Source organism: Arachis duranensis, chromosome 6 (assembly GCF_000817695.3).
Source record: "Arachis duranensis cultivar V14167 chromosome 6, aradu.V14167.gnm2.J7QH, whole genome shotgun sequence".
NCBI lineage: Eukaryota > Viridiplantae > Streptophyta > Magnoliopsida > Fabales > Fabaceae > Arachis > Arachis duranensis.
Genome location: NC_029777.3, coordinates 107,008,623 through 107,019,199, shown reverse-complemented (window position 1 = coordinate 107,019,199; position 10,577 = coordinate 107,008,623). Strand labels below are relative to the sequence as shown.

The 10,577-nt window shown below is 41.0% G+C and overlaps 1 pseudogene; it reads right to left on the bottom strand.

Annotated features, from left to right (window-relative positions):
* Positions 1-1,990: 1,990 nt before the first annotated feature.
* Positions 1,991-8,468, bottom strand: LOC107495464 (uncharacterized; annotated as a pseudogene).
* Between the last annotated feature and the right edge of the window lie 2,109 nt (positions 8,469-10,577).

Genomic DNA, 10,577 nt, shown 5'->3' with positions numbered 1-10,577 from the left:
GAGATCATCACTTCACTCGACTTTACAGTAACAATAAAAGAGATAACTATTAATTTAATATTTGAAAAATTTAGGCGTTGATAAAATAAATTATAAAAAATGTTCTTAATAAAAAAATCTTAAAAGATGGTTAATATTGATAAAAATGATTGGTCATTAACTGAGTTAATAAAAATTAACGTTAAATACTAACATGACATTTATCAATTATTATAATTATAAAAAATTTTATAAAATGTCCTATTTAATATGATATCTGATTTTAATTTTTTTTCCTAAAACTCTCGTCTCGTTTTTTTTTTGCTATTATTATCATCCACCAATTTTTTTTTATTTTTTCTGATGTATTCAGTCATACACCTCCTCCTCTTCATTTACAATAACAAATTCAAAATCAAAATTCAAATTTCAGTATCAAAATCACAATATCCATTAAAAGAAACAGAGAAAAAGAACAAAAAAAAAAGAGAGGGAAATAAGAAAGAAGGAGGAGGATGGTGTTACTGCTACTAGTACTAGGTTTCATCCCTTAAAATCATGCTGCTGCTAAAACGGTTACGGAATTCGAAACTTCCAGTTTAATTGGTTAAGGGATAGAGAATTCAACAACAATTAGCGTTGGCATTGGATAAGACAACGTAGGCGATGTTGGGGATAGAAAGGTGGCAATTAAGGAGTTTGGCTAAGTAGTAATGGCACCACACAATGAAGACAACGACGATGACACTATTATAGTAAGACAGAGATGGAAGTTTGTCAGAAAGGGGTGGAGAAAAAAGAGGAGGAAGGCGGAGGCAAGGTCGGCAAAGGAGAATGAAGAGGGCGGACATATTTGATTTGAGAGTTGTAAGTGAAAAAGAAAAAGACAGAAAATTAGAAGTATGAGGAGATTTGAAAAGAAGAAAGAAGCGATTAATTGTATCAACCATGTTACATTTACATAAAAATTCAATTGTTAAATTAATCATTTTATAAAATATATATCAAAAATAAATTAAAAAATATATGTATTTATATACAAATATATAATGACTGTTTTTGTAATAGATATACACATAGCATTTTTGTAGTTTTATATATAAATTTAGTTGAGTGTAACACTAGTCAAAACAAAAATCGAACTGATACTTATTTAAGTAGACTAATAAATTGATTATTCGACCAATACAATTTGATTATGATTAATTTGATTATATAATAAATTTTGAATATGCGAAAACTATTCGAATTATTTTTTCTATTAATAACTACACCGGAAAAACCTAGCATTTTTCTAAAGAAATTAAAGTACCCATTTTTAATTAAACATTAAAGTATTAAACATCAAATTCTAAATATATGTTCGCTTTTCTTTTACATTATCGTGTAGTAGTTAATGTTCGCCGATTTTACTTTTCAATACAAACTTTGATGGTTACTAAAGAATCTAGCATAGTTCGTTGATGATAACTTTGTTCATTGTTCTGATTATATTAGTGTTAATTATAATAAAATTAGTTTTCCCCCTCTCTAGAGGTTTCCCGTTCATAATAGTGGCTAATTATCTATCCAATACTTTATTAATAATAGTGACGAATATTCATTTCCAAATAAAGCATGTTATACGTATCAGAAATCGAATTCCTACAAGAACAAGAAGGCTATTTAGCCGTACCCATTTTTGTTCTTCCGCGGGGGTGTAACTAGGTATGTTATATGATATTATTTTAAGAATTTAATTTTAAAATATATATATATATATATGTATATATGTGTGTGTAATCTAATAACTGTATTTACTTGTATTAATAAACTTTTTACAACTCGGTGTAAATTAACAAGATTTACATATATAAATAGATTACTCTTTGTATAAAATAAAGGGCAAAATATCCTAATAAGCCAATGGCAGTTTTAAGGTACGTAAATAATCCAAAACGAAAATTGTTTCAGCAATAAGCCAAGTGATATTTTAATGTAATTCGAACCAGGTTGGTTCGAACTACAAATGTTAATAAACCGAACCAAGGCAGTTTGAATTAGGGTGAGAAAAGGTTGAACATAATTCGAACCAATGTGGTTCGAACTTAATATGCACATAATTTGAACAAGGCTAGTTCAAATTATACATAGGAAAGCATTGCATGTAAATCGAACCAACCTGGTTCGAATTACCTTTGTCGTGGCTCATTAATAATTCGAACCTACCTGGTTCGAATTACAGGTGATTTGGCTATATAAGGAGTTCGAATCAGCCTCATTCGAACCATTCTTCCTTTTCCCTACCCCACCAAATCCCAGAGAAAACGACCCAAATTCTATCCGACGAAGACCTGAGCGGAATACTTTGCTGATGGGGGACGATCCGGCACGGTTATATTGCTTGGACGGAGTTGCTCATATAGCCGGGGTCATCAACGACGAGGTTAGTACAGAAATAACTTAATGCTAGCAGTAAATCGTTGTGGTATTGCTGGTGGTTTAGTTGAGAGATTATGCATGCGGTTTAGATTGTGGTTTAGTTGGTGGTTTATGTAGGTGGTTTCTGCTGATGGTTTATGTTAGTGGTTTATTTTAGTGGTTTATGTTAGTTATTTTGTGTTGGTTGTTTTATGTTGGTGGTTTAGTTGGTGGTTTATGTTAGTTGTTTTTTGTAAGTGGTATGGTTTTATGTTGGTTTTTTTATGTTAGTGGTTTATGTTAGTTGTTTTATGTAAGTGGTTTGTGTTTGTTGTTTTATGTTAGTGGTATGGTTTAGTTGTTTTATGTTAGCTGTTTTATGTTAGTGGTTTATTTTGGTTTTTTTATGTTTGTGGTTTATGTTAGTTGTTTTATGTTAGTGGTTTGTGTTAGTTGTTTTATGTTAGCTGTTTTATGTTAGTGGTTTATGTTTGTTTTTTTATGTTTGTGGTTTGTGTTAGTTATTTTATGTTAGTGGTTTGTGATACTTGTTTTGCATTAGCTGTTTTATGTTCATGGTTTTAGTTAAGCTGTTTTATGAAAGTGGTTCTAGTTTAGCTGTTTTATGTTAGTGGTTTAGTTGTGTGGTCTATGGTAGTTGTTTTGCATGTGGTTCTCGTTCATGGATTTTTATGCGGTTTTATTTAGTATGACATTTTCTTGATGATTTATCGTTTTGGCTATGTTTGTCATTGGTTATGAAGCTGGTTCTAACAATGCGGTGCATGTCATGTGCAGCCCCAGCGATGCATCCGGAGCATGCGGCGGCAGCAGGGCATGCAATTCGATGACAGATACGTTCCGTACTTGCAGATGGCCGGACTATACCATCTTGCAAGGATGAACGATAGATGGTTCCGGTTAGACGAGGCCCTTGTCAGTGCATTCGTCGAGCGATGGCGTCCGGAGACGCACACGTTTCACATGCCGTTCGGAGAGTGCACGATCACACTTCAGGACGTGGCATACCAGTTGGGTTTGCCAGTGGACGGGCGTTACGTCAGCGGCTGCCTATCAGAATTCCATATTTACATCCAGGGTGGCCGTCCAGCCTGGGTGTGGTTCCAGGAGTTGCTCGGAGTGGTTCCTCCTCCCAACCAGGTTCAGAAGTACGCAGTGAACTGCAGCTGGTTTCAGGAGACTTTTGGTGAGTGCCCTGAGGGAGCTGATGACGAGACTGTGCGGAGATATGCCCGTGCATACATCATGATGTTGTTGGGTACGCAGCTATTTGCGGACAAGTCCGGCAACCGCATTCACATCAGATGGCTTCCCTACGTAGCTAGGCTGGAGGAGATGGGTACCTATAGCTGGGGTTCTGCAGCACTGACCTGGTTGTACCGGTGCATGTGCCGAGTGGCGAACAGACATGTGGTCAAGTTAGCGGGCCCACTTCAGCTACTTCAGTCTTGGATCTTCTGGTGATTTCCTCGATTTAGGCCTGAAGGGTATGAGACATTCAGCTGGCCATTGGCGTCGAGGTACTCTACTTAGCCTTCTCTATTTCAATTTAATATAAATAATTCCATGTTGATTAAAAAAGCATTACAAACCCTAAACACACATTTATGATGCAGGTGGTCAGGATACAACCCTTCCGGTAGCGAGAAGGGTCCTAGAGTGCAGATGTTGAGGCTGAGGATAGACCAATTACATGACAAGGAGGTGAGTACGCTACGTAATAAGTTTCTTTATTTAACCACAGTTTATGAGTTGGGTTCATGAGTTGCCCTAACAATGGAGAGTTCTCCGTGCAGTTTATCTGGATGCCTTACACAACTCCCGACATACTTCAGGTTGTGCATCCAAAGGCTTTGGAGCCTCGGCATATGGCATTGTGGCGGTCTGTGACGTCACTGATATACTTTGCCGTCATAGAGTGGCATCAGATAGATAGGGTTCTTCCGCAGTTTGGAGGTGTGCAGCCCTGTCCGAATCCCGCCCTGAACATCGACTTTCTGATGTCCACGGACGGCAAAGGCGGCGATCGATGGTTCTCGTACCAATTGCAGAAGTGGCATCTCTATTGGGACTCCCGTGCGGACACTGTGCTGAAGTTCGATGTTGTTGCCGACCCTGGACCATCGCAGCAGTTCCTCGATTGGTGGAGGCAGCATGGAAAGATGTTCCTGTCTCCGGAGATGCAGTTGATGGATCCGAGAGCCATTCCTATTCCAGTTGAGGCCTCACAGCGGGGTGCGGGCGAGTTCCTGACATGGATCGGCCTGAGGACGTGCCGGACAGGCGGCGGGTTGAGAGGAGAGCTCGTGTGGGGACACGACGGGGCCAGCGTGAGTGGAGGTGGCTTGATGCGGCTATTGACGATCATGACGATGACGGTCCCGCTAGAGGCGGATGACGAGGCCAGGGAGGGAGACGGAGAGGGCGTGGTGCGGGGGACCACCGTCCTCGTGACCCTGACGACGATGGCAACGATCAGCATGGTCCCGTGGGCGGGGATGGTGCAGGGGGCTGTTGCAGTTCATGGTGTTAGTACCCACAATGGCGGACAAGGAGGTGAGTGGTATGGGTCAGGTATGGGTGACGTGGCTGACCCTGGTCATGCTGGACTTGGGTCGGGGCCTCTTGGAGATTACTTCGTTGGTGTACCCGCCCATGACCAGCCTCAGCAGGAGGGTACCCCATGGGTTATTACGGGATCACAGTGGTCAGACTTCCTTGCCTCAGATACGCTTGATGCGGACTTCGGGGGTGAACAATTTCTGGATGACATCACCGCCATCATGCAGGAGGACGTGCCGGCCCGGAGGCGTGGTCAGACATCCGGCACGCAGGCACCGTTAGACATTGATCTGAACGAGCCTCCTACGGCATCTGTTGGTGACCATTTTGGTTTGGGAGGTACCCCACCATCCGCCTACGCTGCTGCATCAGAGTCTGTTGACGGGCCGTCTGCGGCACCCGCCCATTTTACGCCACCTGCACAGCCTGGCCGGATGAGGACGCGGATGAGATCGAGGATGAGGAGCCGTTTATCCGCAGAGGTCAGCGGGCAAGGGTACCCCGTCGTTGCGGTACGGGCTCGCATCTGTTTAGATGAGTCATGTATCATGTATTTTGTTTCGTAGAGTTTATTCATGTATCACAGCCATATGTACTTTTGTTGTTATTTTAGAGCTGTTTTCCTTTGTTGTTTGTTCATCGAATTGTACTTTGAAAACGGTTGTTTACCAGATTTATCAGTGACTATTTATAATCATTGCATCATATAACAGTCTAATATGTACATTTGTTTATTAAATTTTGCATTTAGAGTACTTGTAGCAAGACTTAAAGTGATACATAACATATTCATTACTTAACGCAGCATGCTGAATACATGAAAGTTAAAAAATCAACAATAAAACTTAACTAAAATAAGTACTAACGCTAAGAACATGGCTACTAATGGCCCCCAGTGTGAGACGATCCACCCAACTGGGGGCAACTCTGACGTGTGTGTCCGGGTTGGCGACATAGGCCACATCTCTTTGGACGGTTTGGATCTGCCTCGTCCATATTTGTTCGTATCCTGGTGGACCTCGGACGACCCTCTCTCGCACGCCTCTTGTCAGGGTCCGGTATCACAGTAGGCCCGTTGTATGGTGGCCAGAAACCCTTCAGAATCGAAGGGGTGAATCCCATCCGATACACACTGAATACCGAACTAATCCTATACACGCTGTGAACATAAGTGGTCTAGTTCACCTGTGAGTAGGCACAACATGCAAGTGCGTGCGGACATGGGAAATGAAGCGCCTGGAAGTACCCGCAGTCACATGTCCGAGCGGCAAGCGATACTTTGTAGCTACCCAATGAGAAGGAACCAGTCGGAGTGGTTTCGGCTACGGTGAACTTGGAATTATCCCTGTCATACAAAGTCACCGTGAAGCACCTCGCCATCTTCAAGTTGGCCTCAATACACTTGGCCAAGTGCTGAGTGAATTATTGTCCGGTTTCCATCTGGGCCTCATCCTCTCTCCCCTTGCGAACAAAAAGTTTCGCCAGCCTTCCATATGTTGCCTTCACCAGCGAGGATACATGTAGGTTTCTGACACCCTTGAGGATTGAGTTCACACACTCGGAGATATTCGTCGTCATGTGACTGAATCTCCGCCCCTCGTCACGATGCTGAGTCCACAAGGAATAATCAATCCGGTTCGCCCACTCACACATCTTCGGGTCTTCAGACCGCAGAATATCAAACCAGTAATCAAACTCAACCTCGGTCTTGGCATACGCCGCATTCACAAGAAGCCTCCGTGCGTCTTTGCCCTTGAAGGTAAGGGCAAAGTTAGCAGCTACGTGTCAAATGCAGAATGCACGGTATGCAGATGGAGGTAACCAACCTCCGTCAGGAGCCTCAAGCGCAGCCTTGATGCCATTATGCCTGTCTGATATAACCAGCAGACCCAGCTGCGGTGTCACGTACTGACGAAGGTGGGAGAGAAAGAATGCCCAAGACTCAGCATTCTCACCCTCTACTAGTGCGAATGCAATAGGTAGAATGTTGGAGTTCCCGTCCTGTGCAATTGCGATGAGCAATGTTCCCCCGTACTTGCCATAAGGATGGGTGCCGTCAATGCTGACTAGCGGCTTGCAATGACGGAATGCCTTGATGCATGGTGGAAACGTCCAGAAAAGTCTGTGAAAATAAGCTTGAGACTCGTCTACCTGTCCTCCAACTCGAACGGGGCTAGTCCTTAGGACTGCAACAGTATCAGACATCGTCAACTGGACTCCCAACACCCACCTAGGTAGCTCGTTGTATGACTCATTCCAGTCACCGTAGTTGAGGGCAACAGCCTTCTGCTTCGCCATCCAGACCCTCCTGTAAGTCGGCCTAAACCCAAAGTGTGCTGCCGTGGCATTCAGGAGCACCTTGATGCTGACGGATGCATCAGCCTTAACCATTGGCATAATGAACGCCGATATCACATGATAATCCAAACTCCTATGGTCACTCGAGATGGAGGTGGCAAGACAAGTGTGAGGTCCATTGTATCGTTTGACCTCCCAAATGCCCTTGCGCTGCCGGAGACTCAGTCGAATCAACCATGTGCACCCATTCCCAAACTCAGAACACTTGCCCACATACCGGCGATAATCAGACTCGATTACCTTGTACTGTACCCCTCGCCGGATGCTGTAAGTCTTCACACTTAACAGGGCCTGATCTTTATCCTGAAATTGTTGACCAACCTGGAACTCTGTCAGACCAGCAGTCCCTTCCGCATCTCTAGCTCCGAATCCAACAGAGTGCCCAAAAATCCCCTCCTGCCTCATGGCATCCAAGTCCAAAGAGGAAAAATGAGGTGGATACTGCTATGTGCCAGAGCTAGAACCACCTACCGCCAATGCAGGCTCACTCGCTCCAATATCATCGCCGCTGTCATCGTCAATCATATCCGGCTCGACGTCATCCTCCTCTGCATCACCCAGCAATCCGTCTCCAACGCCAAGCGGTGCAACGGCCAGTAAAGCGTTCGGCAGATTTTCCCTTGAACCTACCTCGTCGCCTACGCTGCCGTTGAGATTAACAGCAAAAGACGGGGAGGCGACAGGTTGGACCACTGGCTGGTACACAGGGACGGAGGAAGAACCAATGGCAGGCCGAGAACTAGAACCGGCTGCCGTGGCTAAAGTGGTGGTATTCCAGTTCGAACCCCTGAGCTGGATACCACATCAACCAGCTTTGCCAACAACTCTGGTGTCCTCACCTCCGGAAACTGCCGCCGACAAAGAAACATTACTTGCAAGTCCTCATCGCTACTAATCGTGAAGTAATCATACTTCACGGTATCATGGAGCACCGTGATTGGAATGCGATAGAAAAACTTCTTAACCCGCTTCGCACCTTCTAGACCGAGCTTCATCAGTACAGATCTAACAAGGTCATCAAAGCTCGTCGTAGGAGTAACGACAATACAGAGAGGATTCTTATCTGTGAACTTCACTCCGGAATGAGTTTTCCTCTTAATGGATCCTCTGTGGTGAACTAAAACAACAAAACTCTCCTCACTAGCCATCTTACTCCCTCTAATGAGACCAACTCACGTTTACAGCCATATATATAGAGCTCTTTCTCCCACTAATTCGAACCGGCCTCCTTCGAATTAAGGTTTGTTTAATTCGAACCAGCCTGGTTCGAATTACTTTGGACGGCTTATCTCTCTATAATTCGAACTACCCTGGTTCGAATTACTTGCAATCGAAGTTCGAACCAACCTGGTTCGATTTATGAAGAAGACTCAACTCATAATTCGAACTGCCCTAGTTCGAATTATTACCAAATGTAGTTCGAACCAACTTGGTTCGAATTATATTAATATATGATCTGGCGCATTACTGAAACCATATTCAGTTTGGCTTATTAACGTAAATTCTAGAGCACATTGACTTATAATGGTTTTTTGCCCTAAAATAAATAAAATATATAAAAATGAAAAATATTTAAATAATTTAATATATTTAACTAAGTTATTATTTAATATTTTTAATTATTAATTTTATATAAAAATATTGTTAATTTGTTTTTACATAGTATTTTTGAATATATAATATAATTAGCGTCCTTCCATCATCATCACTATGTTTCTTTATATGATGATTATTATTGTCTAGAGTGAACCCATTTGTCATTATAAGACTTAGATATTTTCTCATATGTGTATGATACTATTACAATAATGTTATGTAAATAATTCATTTTAACAATCATACAAGATAATTATGTAGAAATAACAAAAATGTATAATCAACAGTACAAATTAAACACGTATTAAACATATGTATTTTGATCTTTATTCTTTTGCAACTATCCTATATAATATTATTGATGGCAATGTATGTGTATATGTATTGTCTTTCCTTTCAAGTTTCAATGAGCAAGAGAAGATTGCGTAGTTTTAGTGGTGGCAACAACTCCATTTCACTTCGCACTACTCTGGTTGATTTTCTCTCTCTCTCTTTTCCATTGAGATAAACCCTAAAACCTCTTTTGAGGGCTGCCGCCGCCGCCTCAATCTAGGCTGCGGTGGCCCTCCGATGCTCCTATCTCCTCCTACCTCTTCTTCTTTGCTCCTGTTTTCTTAATTTTTTTCCCTTTTCGTCTTCTCCGCCTCTCCTTCTTCTTCCTCCTTTCTCCTTCTTCTTTGGTTTCTGTTCTCCATTCACCTCCACACATTTTGCTCCGTCACCTCTTCAACTTCTCCTCTCTTTTCTCTTTGCCTTCCTAGTTCTTGTTTTAATTTCTGTTTTCTGTTTTTCTTTTAGAAATCTAGATTTGAGATCCAGATCTAGATCTAAAATAATTTTCTTCGGACTTAAGCTTAGCTCTGTGTTCCTGTTTGTATAACCCATCTGTGATTTTCTCCCTTGTTTGTGGTGGCGTTTTGGTTCCTGTTATGGGTGCTGGTGGTGTTCTAATGATACAGATCTTTTCAAATCTTGAAGGAAAACTCGATGAAGAAATGGTTTCATTTACAGGAAAACTTTTAGATTCAAAAAATATTCAGATTTATATGGAGAAGAAGAAGATGTATCTTATTGGCTTACAGCACATATGTGTAGATTTAGAAACAAAAGATATTCTGTTTGATCTCTGTTTCTTCTTTTAAGATTTTTAAGAATCGAATGTTGGGCTTGCTATCAGATTTTAGTTCAATACATAGGATATCTTTCGTCTTGTTATCTATGTAGAATTGATATTTCTTTAAAATTTGTAAGTACCGTTTGGCTTTCCTATAATTGAGAAACGTTCCTTTCTGTCAAAAAAAAAAATAAAAACAACTCCATTTCACTTCACTGAAACTACTTTTAGCTAGTTTTATGCATAAAACGTTTTGAATTTGGATCCTCTAAATTTTAAATTTGTATTTTAGAGAATAAAAAGTATGATATTCTACTTTTGAATAGTTTTTCTCTCACATTTATTCTTGATTCCACTTATAAAATAAATGGTGAAAGATCATATTTTATTCTCTAAAGTAAAATTCAAACTTTAGAAAATTCAAATTCAAATGTTTTATACCATCGTTAAATTATCTATATTTGTTTAAATAATTATTTAAATAATCAATATAAAAGATAATTACTTTTATTAATATGAAGTTATGTAATTAAATATATGTATAATT